The 18,566-nt window shown below is 41.8% G+C and overlaps 1 protein-coding gene and 1 non-coding gene across 2 annotated transcripts in view; both read left to right on the forward strand.

The window, feature by feature from the left end:
- Positions 1–18,566, forward strand: part of PRKCA (protein kinase C alpha) — a 113,296-nt gene that overhangs the window by 21,160 nt on the left and 73,570 nt on the right. The gene's annotated exons all lie outside the window — the stretch shown is intronic.
- On the forward strand, positions 15,237–15,309 carry TRNAR-CCG. The gene has a single exon. It is a non-coding gene; the product is annotated as a tRNA-Arg (tRNA).

Genomic DNA, 18,566 nt, shown 5'->3' on the forward strand with positions numbered 1-18,566 from the left:
ATCATAGTGCTGCACTTTGCACCACTCCGGATCCCAGCTGCCTCCTGCGGTCCCCTGAGCTGGGACTGTCCTTGTGGTGCTGTGACATCCTGCTCTGGGGTGCACATCCCACGTGTCCCTCCAACCCAGGGCTCTTGTTGCGTGGTTTGTCTCAGGAGATGTTGGGATTTGTAGGGTTTTGGATGTTGGCTTGGTGGTTGAGTCTTACGGGTGTTGGGAAGAAGATGGCATCCCCCAGTTCCTTGTTTCTTACAGAAGCTGAGCAGTGGGGTGTAACTAGAAATACACATTTTTCATATGATAGGAAATATTTTTAGGAGGTAATGTAAGCAAACTGTTAAAAATTGTCAGAACTGCTACAAAAATAAAACTCCTGGCTTATCCTGAGAATTTCGTTACCTGAAAAATGTCGGCAACAGATTTGATAAGTCTGTCCTATTTCTGTATCGTACCTCTGCAGTGTGTTGGTTGTATTGCCTTCTGCATTACCAATCGGTGCCTTCCATGAAGCTGAACCTGAGCAGCACTGAGGTCCGTTGTGTTGCCCTGGAGGATGAGGGAGCTGCATCCCAGCTCTGTGAGCTGCTTTCTCAGCCACACCCACAGTTATCAGCACAGCTCTTACCTGCAGCATTTCTTGGTGTGTTATGAAAACATTCCCTTCAGGTGTTTACTCATACACTAAATTTCAGTTCTGCCATTCCAGAGTCCTTGCACTTGACATTTTATGTTCTCTCTTACAGCGCGTGAGTTAGGGAAGACAAAGGAGCTGGATGCTTGCAAGTCAGATGAATCACGGCTCAGTATTTGGGTTCAGATACTCAGAAGAGACACTGTCATTGGTGGATCCATTATAGATACAGGCTTATGACTAAAACTGAATGCAATCATCATTTTTGCTCCCAAGAAACAGCAGAGTTTTCGCATGTGATTTGAGCAGAAGATGAACTTTGTGTTTGTTTCTTGGAAATCTACCATGATTTTGATAAAATCCCTTGTTCTGCCCTCCCTGGTGTCTTTTCTAAGAAACTTGATTGCTGCCACTCATCTCCGACTTTCATATTGCGCAGCGTCGGTTGGGATTTTTGATGTCCGAAACAACCAATGCAGATTGCATTTGCAAAATGATTTTTTGGACAGAACTGATGCGCTTTCCTTCTGTTTCTTGGGAACGTGAAGTGGAAGCAGTACTTTGTGAGATTAATAGAAATGAGTAATGATGCTGTAGTTCATGTTTTCCAAGTAGGAGATAGTTAAGATAATTTATGGTTTTGGTTTTTTTCCTGTGTCTTGATGTTATAAATCTTTGTTCTAAACTTCCCTTGAAAAAAATAAAATAAAAAACCCCAAATCTTTACTTCGGGGAATGGAATTCTTCTCTCCTGTCTTCCCCAGTTCTTTAAAGTTTACTTGCAAAGAACTGTATGTATATTGCACACATTCCCCTTAAGTACTGAGCTGACTTAAAAATCAAGGCAGCATGAAATTGCTGATGGCCATTCTCATTGCCTTATGTGATATGCAGTGCTTATGTTCAGATCTTCAGTTGAAGCACTAGGGTTATTTTCAGGCTTGCTGCTTCCCATCCCTTCATTTTGTTGTTGCTGAAGGGGAGCAGGCAGTGTGTGCTGTCCTGCGTGCAGAAGGAATGCTTCCATCTTGTGTCCAGGAGGACTTTGGGTCTGGAAATTCTGGCTTATTGATCTGCTTGCATATGAAATATTTATAGAGATGTAATTGTTATCAATTGTTATTAATTACTATTAATATTTAATTGAATTTCATAAAGATTAAATGAGCAAGGATGTATTAGCCATCTAAGATCAATCTGCCCATACTTGGTGCTGGCTGATCTCAGGCCATTCCAATCAACTGTTGAAGGATTTCTTGGTAGTGAAGAAGTGGTTTCCCCTGGTGCTCTGCAGATGGCTTCCTGCACATCTGCATGTCTCCTTCCCTTCCCCTCCATCACTTTTCCTTTTATTACATATGAGCAATTCTAGATGCAAAGCATTTTATTTGGAATCAGCATGGTGGTGTGGCTTCTTGTTTTCTGCAAGGACAATCTTTCCATCCGTTTTCACATCAGCTGCTCTGATAGCCTGCTGCTTCTTTTGGTTTCAGTTTTGAAAATTGCGGAGAAAAACGATATTGTTAAGAAGTGCAGCAAATGCTTGGATGATGTGTGTGATTCCTGGAAATGTAACTGTGGTTAGTGCTGTAATTGGGCTCGTCAGAGGGTAATATTCTTTGGCATTGAGCATTTTGGCAGAGCAAGTTGTGTGCATGTTTGTCAGCACATTTTTACAGCGTGTTGATTGTGACCAAACTCCTTCTGTAAGTCAAAGAAAAGGTTATCTAGCATGGAGCACAAATGCTTCTTGACATTAAAAATACAAATACCCTGAAACCATATTCTCCTGCTTCCTGTCATACTGAGCTCAAAGCCTTGGCAGGACTATTTCTGGACAGTCCACATTACTGATTTTCAGATATGGACATGCTTGCTGTTCACTTACAGTTCTCTTTAATGACAAACACTACTTGGAAATGGCTTAATTGGATTGCCTGCTTAATAGCATTAGGATTGTTGTGCTGGCTTAGCTGAGCTCTGCCGGTCCTTGGCTGGTTAAGAGATCAGCAAAGCTGCAAAATGGAAAGAGAACCTTCAGATTTCAGGTGAGTCCTTTGCTCCTTGGGGCACTGCTGTTTCTAAGAGAAAAGGAAGGCTCTGCTGAAGATTTGTGTGTATGTTGTTGCTTTGTTGCTGTTGATTGTTCCAGGCTTTCAGGATGTTGCTGCACATTACTGAGATGCTCTGGTCTGGTTTCCCAGTTGCTGTGTTGTGTTGTGGTACCAAACGAAGGCACAGCTTTGTCTTTGTGGTACATCGCTGTGTAACAGAGGAGACTTCATCTGTCATGCACTTTAGTACCATTAGAGAAGAATATATGTGATGATAAAATGCTCTTTTGTTAAAGCTATATAATACATATTTAACAAAACTTCAAGAAGCAGATGGCTAATTAGGTAGTTCGGCAAAGCTAGGCTGATCATATGTTCCAGCTCTAAATAAAAAAGCAACAAAACTCAATTTGAATGTACTAAGCCAAGTTACACAAGGTTTTCTAATTAATATTAAGTAAAGCGAGTACGTTGGGGACTGTGCATATGAAAGTGACACAGAGTTAACGTTCTGCTTCCTATTGAACAGCTCTGTCTGGTGTTGGTTCTGTTCTTCTTACAACACAAACTAAATGTGGTGTTGTGGTTATTTCAGGCTGCATCATTCTTCAGTGCCACATCCACAGTGAAATGAGGCAAATCCCAAACAAACACAGGAAACTTTGCTGTCTTTAATAACACTGCTATTTGAAGAAATCCAAAGTAACTCATTGCACAGGATAGATTAATATTGCATGGTGTGTTTCAAGCTGTGTGCCAAGTTGTTTTGACAGTTAAATACAGAAAGAAAATGTTACAAGAAAACTTTCTGAGTAAAGGCACTGAGTTATGGGGAGAGCAGGGTTTGAAATGCTGTTCTGAAAGAAAAGTGAATGTGAGACTGTTCACCATGGAAGTTTTGGGGAAGAGTTTACCCAGCAGTGCAGGTGTTACAGGGATGGTTGTGTCATATAAGAGCTGTGTGACAAAGGAAAGAGACAAAATCCAGGCAGATAAACAAGAAAAAGAGTTTGGAAAGCAATGAAGGGCATTTTGTGTGGAGCTTGGGTGTGGAGGAGACGTTCAGCCCCTCTTCAGCTTGATTTCTGCAGATTTTGTTTCCAGAACCCCATCACTGTGCCATATGTGACTCCTTGGATCAGATCCCACTGTGTCTGCTGGACAGGTGGAGCTGAGAGCACAGCCCACATGATGTCACACACTGCTGCCTGGCTCTGTACAAAGGCCACGACTCAGAAATGTATTCTCACCAGTGCGGCATACAGAAGTCACCGTTCTTTTCTCCTCTTCCCCTCCTTTACCTGCGGTGCCTTTTCTTCTTAATTTCAGAATCAGTAAGCCAGATGAGTGTTGATCTGCAGTTTTATTTCTCTTAACTGTACAGAGGCTCACATTTATATGCAACAATAGGAAATGCTCAGTGCTGTCTGTGCGCTGTTCAGCCTGCTGCAGAGCTTTTGAAGGCTTTTTTAATGGGAAGAATTGGAGCTTCATCTCCTGAGCGACCTCAGAGAAAGCCCAAGTCGCTGTGTGCTCGCAGCCTGCTTCGTGTCTGCTTCTCAGCAGAAGCTGTTTCAGTCGCAAAAGAGCTGGATGCTGTTGGCAGACAAATTGATGCTGTGTTAACATCTTGTTTTTGCTGAAAGCAACCCATCGGGGCAGGGTCGGAGCCTCGTCCCTCGGTGCCAGATGACAACGTGGCCACTGCCACCCAGCGCTGGGAGAGGAGGGGGAGAAGCTCTGTGCCTCCCTTCTAATTGATTTCCTCTTCCCTTCTCCAACAAGCTGTCAGATTTGAATGTTTGCCTCAGTTTTCTTTGCCATGTGTCGGGATGGTGGGCTGGTTGCTCAGAGCTGGCAGGAAGCAGCAGACATCCTGCCAGAATGGAGAAGGTGGAGATGGTCCATGTTGTGGGGAAGGGGTGGGATTCATGCAGGGGATTGCAGGAGGGCTGTCACCACTGAAGGAGCCGAACACTGAGGACATGAGTGTTTTCCCAGATGGAACTTTCCACGACATTATTCTTTATAATTTTTGAAGCACTGGTTCTGTAACTTTCTGCTTTGGTTTAAGCTTCAGCTAGGAATGACCGGAATAAATTCCCTCACTGTCTGAAGAGCTGTGTGAACTCATCTCAGGGATTTTCGCATGAAAGAACAGACTGAAGTTAGAGTCCATCCCAACCACACAGGGCTGGCTCTGCACCCACGTCTGCTTGGCCTACAGCCTTGGGATCATAGCAATATGACAGCAAAGGAAGTGCAGGAGATAAGGCTTACTGTTCCAATATTTGAAGTGTATTCTTGTGTCACTTCAGAATGGAGTTTTAAGGTTTTGGTATCAGCATGTCAGTTTTGAACCTCATCTTTGGTTGAAATTACAGTTAATAAGTACAGAAAAAGGTGATTTTATTAAATGTTAACATCTTTAAGAACAAAAGAAACGCGTCTCAGGTCTATCTGCAGCTCAAAATGGCTTTTTGTATGAGCTGTTCCGGTATTTTGGAGAAATTCAGGATTTTCCTAGAAACATGCTTAGGTTGTTTCTTGTACGTAAGAAATTAAAGACAGGGGCCACAAGAAGTTGGAGCTGCTGCTCACCAGCACCCCTAGATGAGTGGCTGCCATTTGTATTTGACTCCTGCAGTGTCTGTTCCTTGGCATAGGGAGCAGCATGCATGGCTTTTGCATCTAACAAAAGTATGGAAATGATCTGCCAGTGGCTGCTGAGGATGGCTGTTGTATTCCTGATATTTGTCCCTCTTTTGTTTTGCAGAGCTGTGTTCTGAAAATCTCTTTGTGTCTTGATTTCCATAGAAAAGCAGTTTAGCCAGGATTTTAAAGGCAAATGGGTGGCAGAAATGGTATTGCCTGAGCTCACACCCTGATGAGTTACATGTAGAAGGGCAGCAGCAAAACAGCTTTCAGAAAAGGGCAATTTTGGACTTTTTTTTTACAAGGAAACTTACATAAGGGTAAGTTCTCAAGTCCATTAATACTGCATTTTGCTGTTTAGTCGCTCTGCCAAAGGCTATGCCAAAAAAAGAAAGAAAGAAGGTATTTATTTTTCAAGTAAACACTTCTGGTTGAGTTCTGAGGCTCTCTTTGTGCATGCTACACTGTTTGCTTCCCTTTTCAGTTCATCTTCAAGAAGTGCTTTTCTTATTTGGTTCGACTTTCTCAGTGCAGTCACCTAGCAACTTGTGAGGGCCTTTGTTTCAAACATTAATCTCTAAATGCACAAACTAAGAAAATAAGGGTCCTCAGAATTGCTGAACTGAAGCACTGGAAGTCTCAAAGTTAGCTGCTGCAACTCCATACTGAGCCATTAAAGTTGTACTTTAGTTCTTTAACATGCATTTTCAATAAGGCAAAAAATACGGGTAGACGTTTTTAAAGTCATTTTTCAAGTTGTTGCTCAATTAAATGTATTTTGGGAAGTGTGTAGGTACTATAATGTTACATTTCACCATGTGTCCACGTATGTTGTGATTTAAGATATTCTGATACCAACGTACATGTCCAAACATTCTAAGTCCAAAGTAAGGAAAAGCTTCCAGCAAGAACTCAAATATTTGTACCGCCAATTGCATTTTCAGAAACACTTGCATTAATTTGATTCATATTTCAGCTATGATGTTCATACTCAGAAATACCCAAACAGGCACTTCTGCAGCTTTCAGAAATACATTTGCCTTTTTCTTGTCCCATTCTACAGCAGCACAGTGCTGTTATCCAGCAGATAACTGAGAACATGTATGAAAAGTTGGTGTCAGATGGCCTAGAACAAAACATGGAGGAAAGGAAAGGCAGGACGTGGCTTATCAAAAGATTAAGGAAAAGATGTGGGAATTACTGCAGTATTAGAGCACCTATCTTGGAACTGCCACGTCCTGCCTCTACCAATACTGCATTTTAGAAATCAGACATAATCACTGGGTCCCTATGGTCATTAACTGCGTTGGAAAACACAGCAGATGTCTCTGTCCTGTCCTTTTTCCCCTTCCCCAGATGGCATTTACTAAAGCTTGTTGCTTTCTAAGGTTGCCAAGAAGCACTACCTGCAATCCTGACTGCACCTCCTGCGGCGCAGCTGGGATGATGCTTCCAGTGGCACCATTTCAAAAGTGAGAAGGGATTTTGAAATGCGAATTGAAGCTGAGCAGAAGCACAGCAATTCCATGCTGCTGGCCTGGATTTGGCAGGCTAAGAGGGGCAGCAATTCCCAACCAGCAGGGCAGGATGCAAGGTGCTGACTGCGCCAGCGGTAGAACCCAGTTCTTGAACATCGGTGGGAAACACTCAGATCTGTGCTGTGCTGTGCGGTGCTGAGGACTGGTGAAGGATTTCTATGGCCATGCAGGGGCCACAAAAACAGTTACATATTTGTTTGCGTGTCTCATTGCTTTAGAAAAGCCAGACACTCTCCAGAATATGTGATGCAGCTGAAGCTGTTTATTTCCATAGTCCTACAAGAAGCATAAAACTGTCAAAGTTTGCCGGAGGGCCACTTAGGGAGGGTCTCAGTCCAGGAATATGAGTGCTCCTGGTATTTAGAGCACTTGAATATTACTTCTGTACAGAATTACAACATGTGCAACAGAAAAAGAGTGTTTTTTAGCTCATTATGAGTTTGAAACTCATAATTCCTCCTTCTGGTGTGAGGTGCCTCCAGTGTAGAAGCTTTTATTTTTCTGGCGTGGCTGTACCTGTCACAGCAGCTTCCCATTTCATGCTGCAGCCATGATGGAAGTGGCACACCACTGGAAGCTGTCTGCTCTGCTCAGCATAAATGTCCACTGCTTCACAGCCATTGTTTCAAATGGTTTTTTAAGCATTTGTAAATTAAAGCTCCACACATTGACTTCTGCACTGCAGTGAGTGAGCGCTAAGCTGTGGGTTTTTTTCCTACTGCAGTGCAATTAAACACATTGGAGCAATGACAGTGGTTTCATCCCCCTACCTAACACAAATCACTGCTGTTTTAGAAACAGTTTACTTCTCCTATAAGGTAATGGCGAGGCCATAAATAAGACAAAACATGATGTCCCTCAGTAAAACCTCTAATAGCTGTCTGTGTTCTGTGTGAATCACAGAAGTGTTACTGGAGGGGGAGGAATCTCGGCAGTGGTTGCAGCCATTCTGATCTCTTTACAGAGTCTTTGCATCCAGGATTTCCCCATTCCTTTCACTTCGATGCTATTTCATTCCTTTTTCTAACATGGTAATTCCATCTCTGAATTAAAACTTGAAGTTTCTGTGGATCACAGAATTCAATGCATAGGATTCCTACTTAAGGATTCAATTATCCTATGGTCAAAGCATGGAAAAAGTTAATCAAAATTTTCTTTTAATGCTGAAGGATTTGTCATCCAACCACAAAACCAGAACTATTCCTTAAAATAGGAAGGTTTTGAAAGGAAAAATAGTGAAATTGAATCCTTCAGTTCCTGCTTCAGATCTGTGATGTAACTTTTTTGGATGTCTCCCATAATGAGGTCTGCACTGGCACAGACACCAATGCACCTCAGTTCTTCAGAAAGCTTCAGGAAAGCCTTTCAGAGACAGATTTTGCTTGTATTTTCCTGGAACCATTCAAGGCTGAATTCTCGTAGCAGAAAATTTAGTTCGAAGTTGATCTCCATTGTTTTAAGATTCATTTTAGGAAGCTGGGTGCCACTCGGCAGATAGGCAACTGACAAAAAATAGTGCAGACATTCTCCTGGATATGGCCTCTCCTGTGAGTAATCCTGGTGTGGGTTCCCCGATGGGAAAGAAGCTGAGATCAATGAAGGATTGGCTGCCCCAGAGCTGAGTACGTTCTTGAGAAGATGGTGAGGGAAAAGTACAGGCACGAAGAGCCAGAGAAGGGCGGTCATTGTGCTCTTTCAGGAAAGCACTTAAACAAGTCTGAAAGATTTTTATTCATAATGGGAGTCTGGTGGAAAATACACAGCTATATTTTCTGTAGTGAAATTCCTTTTTGGGTTGTCAAAGGCCGTGAATGAAACGTTCATACCCTCAATGAGCATGTTGTCCTTGCGGGCAGCCTTGTGCAGAGCAGAGTCAAAATAGTAGCTGAGAGGATGGAAAAATGTGTTAAGTACATGGAGTAAAGCAATAAAAAATCTGTTCTACAAAGCATGGCTTATTTCAACTTTTCCTAATAATATGGAGTTGGGATCTTTTGCTTGCATTTTCTTTGTGTTTTGGAATGGGCTCGTAGAGTCCTGAAGTGCCTTCGCTGCATCAGAGATCTGAAGGATATTCTGGCAGCACAGGTTGGAAACCTGACAGACTTATAAATAGCAGCTTTAATTACTTCTTCTATTGGGCATTACATAGAGAAGGGATTGGAATAAAGAGGTTAACATGGCAAACTGATGATCTCTCCTGTGTGAAAGCCTGTTATTCCAACTGTGGTGATTCCCCAGAGATAAAGCTATCAGAAAGGACATGTGACACGCAGTGCATGCAGTGCCTCTTTATAGCATTCTTGATATGAGCATTAAGAGTTTAAATGATTAAAACAAAATTTCGTTAACAGGAAGTAATCAGTGAAATGCATCCTCGCTTAAATCTGCTAATACTTCTTGTCATCTGGTGCTCAGTGCTGCAGCAGTGTACATTTGATGCAGCACACAGCCCAAAAGCTTCTTAGGCTCTTTTAATCTTAAAATCACAAAATACTGCATCTATCCAAAGTATTGCTTCATCTGAGGATCAGGCTCCTTCCTACAAATGGAGACCTACCATGTAAACATAGATTTTTCACCTTGAGATTCAAATTCTTGACTAGCTGAAGTAACAATTATGCTGCTTATCCTTGTGGTTAGCTGCATTTAGGCACTTGGCAAGCCATGCAGAGAGAAAATACATTAATAATCCCCTTAAGAACCATATTAGCAGAAGTTACACTGCTGTCTCTGGCTCCATTTTATCTCCATGTTATTATTTCTTGTCCAGGTGCAATGTGAGAGCACCATTGGTTTTGTCACAGATGAATAACAGTTGTGAAGTTGGACACACCTGAAAATTTTCCAGCCACCCTTTCCACAAAACATAAAAGCTGTCAAAACAATTAAAAAAAACCAGCAACCACATAGATGTTATATGCTGATTAAAACAGCTACACATGTGCATAGTGCTATAGAGTGTATCCCAAGCTACATACTGTAAAAGCCCACTGAGATCCATTGAGAGCAGCTCGTAACTTGGCCAGCAGCACAGAGCCCGAAACGTCTGGTATCCTAATAACCAACATTTACGTGAACAGAAGTTTCCTGTGGATCACATTAAACCTGTGATAAACATTCCGCACAACTCAGAGTACAGCTGATTTTCTATGAAATACGGTTATTTCCATTTCAGTTGGAAAATATAACAAGAAAGATTGCAGCCAGGAAAGATTAGAGCATATTTTCCCCATCAGATAGAAAAGAGGCAATTAAGACATCTTCTAGGTCAATGAATGAGTCTAGACACACTAATAGCTGCTAGGGAATTTGCATCTATTCTTTCAGCTTGCATAATATGTCCAGAAATTGGTCCAAAAGGGGAAAGAATGAACAGAATATGATGAAAGTCATTGTGCTCTACTTAAAGGAGACTTGGGTCTGGCAGCCCATGCACGTGTGCTGCTTGGTCCTAACTGAGCTTCTTATTACATTTTCTGTATGTGCAGTGAGATGTAAGTTGACGTGATCAAACATCTGGCCACTCACTGTGTGGGAGGGCAACGTTAGGCACGAGAATAAAGATGTAACAGTTTTTAACCTGAATTCCTTAGGAAAGGAATCTTCACTGAGTGTCCTACTAATGGAATCCAGAAAGCATGAGGCTGTGCATTAGGTTGTGCTCCCAATAGGCAGGGAATTCTCATGGTTTGCTGCAGTGTGCTCAGACAGCCCTGCACAGTGGCTGGCTCTAAGCACAGTGCATACACGGATAATGCTATTAACTTAAACCTTATTTTACGTTAGCCAACGTATAGGATGAGCTTAATCCATTCACATTTAAATGCCAACACTGTAAATTTTAAACTGAGAATCCTTTTATAGCCTATGGAGAGAAACGGGCTCTCCTCAAATGTGATTACGCTCATCCTAAAGCATTCTGCTAATAGGGGAGCATCCACATGATACAGGCATTTGCAACAGGGTGTGAAGAGCATTTCAATGAAAGAAATCCTGCCTCCCTCCATTGGCCATAAGGCCATGAGCTCAAACAGATCCAAACTCTATAGGCACATGGGTGAGATAAATCCAATGGTGTTCATTTATAAATCTGTAATAATCAGGAAACTGTGCAATTCCCTCTCCCAGTGCAGCTTCATAAATCATGATGCTTCAGTCACGAAGCAGGGTAATTTCTTTATTATTTATTTACAAGGAAAAATCTGCTGTAAACCAGGAGAAAAGCCAAGGGATGCATTGCTCAGCATAAGCAAGGGAAGACCTGTTTATATTTTCACAGTAGTGTCCATCATCTTAAAAAGGAGAGCTCTGCTGATGGGATTTGGAGGAAGCCAGGTGTACTATCTTAAATTTAAGCCCTATGGAAAGGAAGCCCTTGTGTGAACATAAATGTTTTTCTCTCCTAAAGCCAAACAGACTTTGTTGTAAATTCCTCTCCAACAGAATGATGAATACGTAGAGCATTACTGGAAATGGAACTTCAGTGGACAGTGTGTCTGAAAGGGGATTTGTGATTACTGCTTTTGTCACACGTAGATTTAAAAGAGCATTTAACAAAGCACCACTTGCAAGATCCTGAAATGAAGAGGCCAGCATATATCTTGGGATGATTTGTATGGCACAAAAGCTCCTTTTGGAGCTGTAGCTCTGCCCTTTCTCACTCCCAACGCTGCTGGGAATTCTGGTGCCATACTCCTTGCCTTGCCATGGCATTGCCTTGGTGTGCTAAGCGTGGGGCATGGGAGTTGGGACAGCAGTTTTCTGCAGCCTGCAGGATGACTTGAGGCTGCTGCAGACGTTCAGCCTCTGAAGGAGCTTCATGGTTTTGTCTTGACAGCAGAAGTGGAATTATGAAAGAACTGAGGAGAGCTGAATAACGGATTCAACCACAATTTCTTAGTAATATAATAGTTCTTATTAGATTAAAGTATTAAGGAATAAAAAAAAGCTCAGAGACTTACATATTCCTTTAATAGGTTATTTTGAGCTTCCATTGAAGCAGATACACTTTTAGCAGATTGGCTTAAATGCCAATTGGGTAATAGAGCAAGAAGAAAAGCCATAATCTTTCTTCAGAGCAGAGAGTCATTTACAGCTGAAATAAGCCTAATTACCACAATTGAACTTGTGGAACCCCTTGCCTTTGTTAATAGACTTACTGTGCTAATAGCTCCGAATGGACATAAAAGCCAAACTAAGAAAAACTTTGTGTACTTGTGAGACATTAATGTGATCTTTCCCCACACAAACAAAGAAATCCACTTTACACTTATGTAGCAGAGGCTTAAAGGGGAAAGTTTTGATTATTTTATGGTTTTTAAAAAGCTTAAAGCGATGGAAATGGTATCATTACAAAAATCTCTTTTCCAGAATACAGCAGTTCTGTAGGTTTTATGGTGAAGTTGGAGAACCAGCGCTGAATCCTGAAGGCATTGAGACTCACAGTTATTGCTGTCAGCATTACGGAGTGAGCTGCTGCTTAGCAGAAGGGTGACCAAGAACAAGGAGGAGAAAATGTTCAAAACCAACCAACACCCCTCTCTGCAGTTGTGCTGTAAAGCAGAGAGACCACAGAATTGAAAAGCAGTGACTTGGGGAGACTGGGGCTGCGTCCAAGGCTGGCTCAGGGCATTTTGTCAGCACCACACGTTTTAAACAAATAGCACTTTTTCTGTTCCTTTTTTTGTTGCTCATTGTTGGTTTGTTCCAATTTCTGTGTCACTTTGATAAATCTGTTTATAATGAGCTTTATGCAGTCAGCGAACTTCAGAGCAAACACGCTGATGGGTTGTTCAGCTGCAGGTGTTCTCACCAATCACATTCAGTGCAACTCAGTCTCTTCTTTTTCCCCTAGAATGTAACAATTAATATTGCAAAGCAATATCTTTGGCTTTAGTGGCGTACAGTGTTGAAATAACGGAGAGCAGGTGAAGGGGGAAGGAATTCCAAAGGAACTGCAGTGGGAAGGCTCCATGTGCCGTGTTGTGACCTGCTCACATGCTCACTCCTCTCTCCTGTCCTCTTGCCAGGCACGGTTTAGTCTCGTTTTCACACTCTGAGCTGACATTAAGAATGGCATATTTGTGTGTTAATCATAACTGCTTTAAAGCACTGCTGCTGCCACTCTGAAAATTCATGTTGCAGTCAGGTATCGTTGCAAGCTTGATTTCTTATACAGCAGCGTGTTGATGTATGGTGCTTTATGGTATGTGGGATTCAGTTTCAAACTGGAGCTGGAAATTTATTATACTGCTTCAACATAATTCACACAGAACATACCGTGTGTGTGCCAGCTGGAAACTACTTGGAATTTGTTATTTTCCATCCACTTCTGCAACAGTGTCACATTGTTTACAAGGAGAGCATGCAGTCTTACATAAGACACTTGCTTCCATGCACTTTTTCTGCATTATTTTACTCAATTTGTGAAGGATTTAAGCACCCTGAAGCGTGGGGTGTTAAAAGGCATAAAATAATTGAAAATAAAAACTATTTTTGGCTGCGGTAATGGCCTGTGCACAATCAGAAATATTAAACAGCATTTAAGAAGTGTGGGTGAGATGTGATGAATGAGCTGCATTATATAAAAGTGCTTTATTCAGGCTATTGAGTATAAGGACTAATATGGGAAGGGATGCAAGGGAGAATGTGGCTTTTTATTACCAGCTTGCTACAAACTTGTTGTAGGATAATCTTTGTTACTGAGACCTACAGACAAACACTGTCAAACACAGGCTTTGATCTGCTGGGATTTATGGGCAGCATTGGGTATCTGGATTATGTTTTGGGAAGTAAGAGATACAGAAACATTGCAGCACTGAGGAAATGATGCAAATGAGCTGACTTTCCACAGACTTTCTGGATTGTTTAACAAACCTCGAGGTTCTGTCATGTGCACTCAGTTTTCCATCAGCATTGTATGGACTTGGTGGCATGGCAAAGAAATCCTGTCCCCTTGAAGTGCTTCCATCATATCCATGTCTTTCCTCATTATGGCTTCATGGTAACGACTCAGCAGTACCATCTGTGTGTGATCTTTGCCCACTGAGTGCATCTGCTTGCATTCGTGGCTGTGCATGGCATGCATGCATGTGTGCAGTGCCATCCCCACTGCTGAGCCTTCGGAACACAGTCAGACATTCGGAATGAGTTGCAATCTGAGTTTGCAATCTTTTGGTTTTGGGGGCTCAGGTGATGACTTACTGAGTTCTAGCGTTGCTACTTGAAAATTCCTGGCCTGTTGTAAGCAATATTCTTAGATAAATGTCTGCTGGCATATCACTGACATTTATGCCTAGCTTGTTACTTACACTAATATATTGCTTTTAGTAAATAAATGGGATAGAAAATAGTATTTACCTAGCCATATCATGAGAAAACTATTCATTCTGTCTGACATAAACTGAGAGATGCTGTTTATATTGCTGCTCCAGTGAGCCAAGAAAAGCTGCACAAATATGTCGTGACCATACAGTGGAAAATGCCTGCGTACTGTTTCCTGTGTATCTGTAGTCAAGCTTCAATATGACAGAATAACAAGAATATCCATGATGCTTTCTAAGAACTCAGGCTTAATTTGGGAGCTCGTTTATGAGACAAAGATCAAGTTCTAGGAGTGTTTTCTGTGCTTGAGAAATGTTTTGATAACTTTGTCAGCCATCAAGACAAACTGCAGAGAGCATCTCGGTTCATTGACTTCATCGCGCGATGTGAATTGAGTTCTGACATTCCCATAGGTCATTACCACGCGGCTGCTTTATCTGGTATGAACCTGGCATAAATCTAGGCTGCCACGGAGGTCCTGTATTCTGTTTTTGTGAATGTTCGCGTTCTGTGCATTGAGCAAGCTGAGGGAACTGCTCCAGCTAAAATCCAACCTTGCCAAAAACAAATTGGCTGCGTAGATGTTAATACATAGCAGCAAGCAGACAGGACCACTGGTTTTGACAGTAATGTGCCATATGTCAAATTAAAGTAGTCATGTAAGCACGACTGAAGAAATGGTTGCCGTGCCAGCCCCATCCCCTGACGCAGTGCTTCCCTCAGAGAGCAGACGTAGGAGCTAGCAGAGCACTGGGAGCCTGCAGCACAAACTGGGAAGGGCTCAATTGAGGTAGCAGACTGGTAGCTGCCTTAATTTTCCTGAATTTGTGCACAGGTTTTAAAAATTACAGTGACTGCATGCTGGGGAGTCCTGCTGATTGCTGCCATACTTTCCCTGCTGCAGAGCTCCCGTCTTCACCTGCTTCTTAGCGTTGAAAATTTTCTTTGTAATTCCTATTGCAAATGTGAATCGTTCATTTGTAATTAAATGACTTGATGAGTCATCAGGTCGTTTAATCACAGATAACGGGTGACCCAGTGGCCTAATGGATAAGGCATCAGCCTCCGGAGCTGGGGATTGTGGGTTCAAGTCCCATCTGGGTCGTACCACTGATGTTTTGTGTTCAAGAAATGTTTAGATCTAGTGAGGGATGTGGTTTCATGGGGAAAAAACTGATGGCAGTGGATGGTTGGACTGGATAATCGTAGAGATCTTTTCCAATTTTGGAGATTCTATGATTCTATGAGCTGTTTCCATGACTCTGTGCTTCCTGTGTGTGCTGCCCATTCATGAGCCCACGGGTATTTACCACAAATATTACTTCTACTATTTGGAAGGAATTATTCTCATATATATTATATATATATATATACTCATGTCCTTCACTCAGCCACGTTGTTTTGGTAACTACCAGACCTAAGAAATTGATCTAAGTCCATAACTTACCCTTCAAAAACACTGCAGAAAGTTTTCCACCTATCAGCAAAGGGCAAATTTTTGAAATTCTGTAGTTGGTTTCTATATGAGTTTTTCATCTTATGTGGTTTAAATTCCTTTAACAACGGATTTCTGACTCCTATTGGTTTAATGCAGAGTTTCTTGTTGATTGCTTCCCGAGAGGATGCTGTTACATGGGGATGAAACTGTGTTTTCAGTGACTGATGAGAGTTGGAAAGTGTTATTGAAGTTTCTAGCAGATGACCCTTTAATAAGATGTATTTAATTGGATGAGACTTGCAACAAATATTGGCCATCTGTTGAATAACATCAGAAAAGTAAAGAGAAACAGCAATAGGAAAAAATCTTAAACAAATGAGCAAATGAGCTTCAATTTCTTGATATAAACCCACACAAAACAGGATGGTGGTTAAATTTTAAACCCCAGCCTGAATCCTTTCAGAGAAGTGTCCAAAATGATGGTTTTATAGGTATCCCTCATGCCCAGGAGAAGATGAGCTTCCCCTTTTTTCTTCGTAACCTTTGAAAAGTTCAGCCCTCTCTTTTGAACCTTTTCATGTTTAAAATGCTCTTTGCTGCTCCAGTCACACTTCAGGCTGAGAGGCAGGGAATGGTTCTTGCCATGAAAGTCTGCTTTCGAGGGGTGAAGCTTCAGGTCTGTAGCTGTGCAGATGCTGTGGCTGCCCTCCCTAGCTGACTGTGTTGGCAGCATTAACACATCTTTAATATCTTCCCTCCTGTTGGATCACTGGACCATTATTTGACCATTATTTTTATATGTCTTGAATTAATGGGACAGTAATGTTTACGTATCAATACTCATTTTGCATGAAGGCAAATGAAGTTATCAAATTAGAGCTAATGTAGAATAAATTATCAGATCTGAATCTTAATAATAATTACAACCCAGCACAAAATGGGAATGCCTACATATCTTCTAACTAAAGATATTGAAATTGGCATTGCAGATCCAGTAATACAATGAATACTGCCAATTTCATTACATCCAAATGATTTGTTTTGGTGTCAGTAAATGAGTAAATACTGCTTTTCAATTTTATTTTTGTGTGTGTGTGTGTGCCTTCCACACACAAAATTAATATCATTCATTATTAATGCAGTCATTTTAGCACAGAATATACTATAGAACAAGCCACAAATTTGATTAATTGTGCAAATAGGAATGAGCTAATTGTTGGAGTTAACTTGCTGTCTAAATGCACTTTAAACTCTCGCAGAGAGAATCATTAACATTAAGCACTATAAGGTGGATTTTTTGTGGCATAAGTTTCGTAATGATGTTTTTGATTTAAACCTCCCCAAGCTAAAATAACTGGAAAGAGCAAATGAAATCAGACTGACGAGAGGGAAGCATGGGCTGCTGTTCCTGTCGTGATTTTATTCATACATGACTTTATGACTTTATGAAAGTTGCAAGCATAAATATGAAGTGGGAGACATAAATAGGACATAAGAGCTGTAATAACATTCGTATGATGGGATGGGATCTTCCATCCTTTAAAACGAAGCACTCTGCTTTTAAGAAAAAAAAATGAACGTGCAAGTCAGGAATATTTTGCTTTTATACTTCTGAAGCCCCACTGCCCTGTTCTGGAATCACAATTGTGTGGAAGTTAATGTCAAAGCATGCTATCATCTTTTTAACAGCTTTTACACGTGTCAGTAAACGTAGAATTGGGTGGCTGTCTGTCCTGTCAGTAACTGGGAATTCATCCTCCCGTTGGGATTGCATGCAGGCAGGTGCTGCAGGGAGCTGGTTTCCTGGAGCTCAGCGGTGGCGAGATGATTCTGTTCTTATTGCAAACAGCTCGTTTGGTGTCAGCCTGACCCCACTTACATCCTGGGAAACAAAATAAAGTAAATCTTTTGGCAGTAGTAGAATTCATGTGTGGATTGTGTTTACTGCCAAGTTAGGTTTATTAATTTTGTTAGTAAGTTAAAAGGTTTCTCAAATAGAACTAAATACACATATTTTAATTCAAAATACGCTAGAACACATTGCTTTCATCTCTTGGCATTTGGATCTGGCATTTTGCTTCTGTTGTTGTCCATTGCAAATCATGCTAAAGGAAGGAACTGTTTTGGTTTACAACTACCCATAGCTTGATATCATTGAATTATTAATAAGGTGTTGAGCAAAGCAAGCTATAAAGCCAGTACTAAAATATTTCCAAACGTTTGTATGATTTTGACGGTAAAACCCACCAGCTGTGCTGGGACATTTTCTGTAGCCGTTCAGATTTCCATGCTTCCAGCTGTGAGGCAGATCAGATGTTACCAAGAAGCGCCTGCAGCCTGCAGTGCAGCACCACGGGGATGGGGTGCAGGTTGGGCTGGGGGCAGGATGGGGGCAGAGGGTGGGATGGGGACAGGCTGGGGGCAGGCTGGATGAGCTGGAAGCGTGGTGGCAAAGCCTCCAGAAGAGGAAGGCCCTGGTGGCTGCTCACTGCCTCGTTGAGGAGCACGGTTGGAATGTGAGCAGCTCTGGCAGAAGCCGTTTTGGGGTTTTCCATAAACCCCTTTACTTTTTGTTGGCTCCCTGTAAGGAGCCCTCTGGGATTCTGGCTGTTTTACCGAATAACATCCAACAGCTGCATGCTGGAGATTGGTTTCATGCTGTCCTGAAACATGTACAGCCTGTGCTGCTCCACATTACCCGCTCTCTCAGCCCGTTTCTTTTTACATCTGTTAACACAACAAGCTGAAGACAGCTGTTTTATTCCAGACATCCCATTTCTGAGGTTAGGCACATCGATGAAGTAGTGCAGATTCTTAAGGATGAACATTCACAGGAAATATCTGTGGGCTTTATGTTGCATTGCTGAATTGCAGGAGCTGCACCCTGCCCTGCTGCAGTGCCTCTGCTGCTGGCACACAACGTG

The sequence above is a fragment of the Centrocercus urophasianus genome, unplaced genomic scaffold, assembly GCF_019232065.1.
Source record: "Centrocercus urophasianus isolate 14NV4802_14NV808 unplaced genomic scaffold, USGS_Curo_1.0 seq_40, whole genome shotgun sequence".
In the NCBI taxonomy this organism is placed as follows: Eukaryota; Metazoa; Chordata; class Aves; order Galliformes; family Phasianidae; genus Centrocercus; species Centrocercus urophasianus.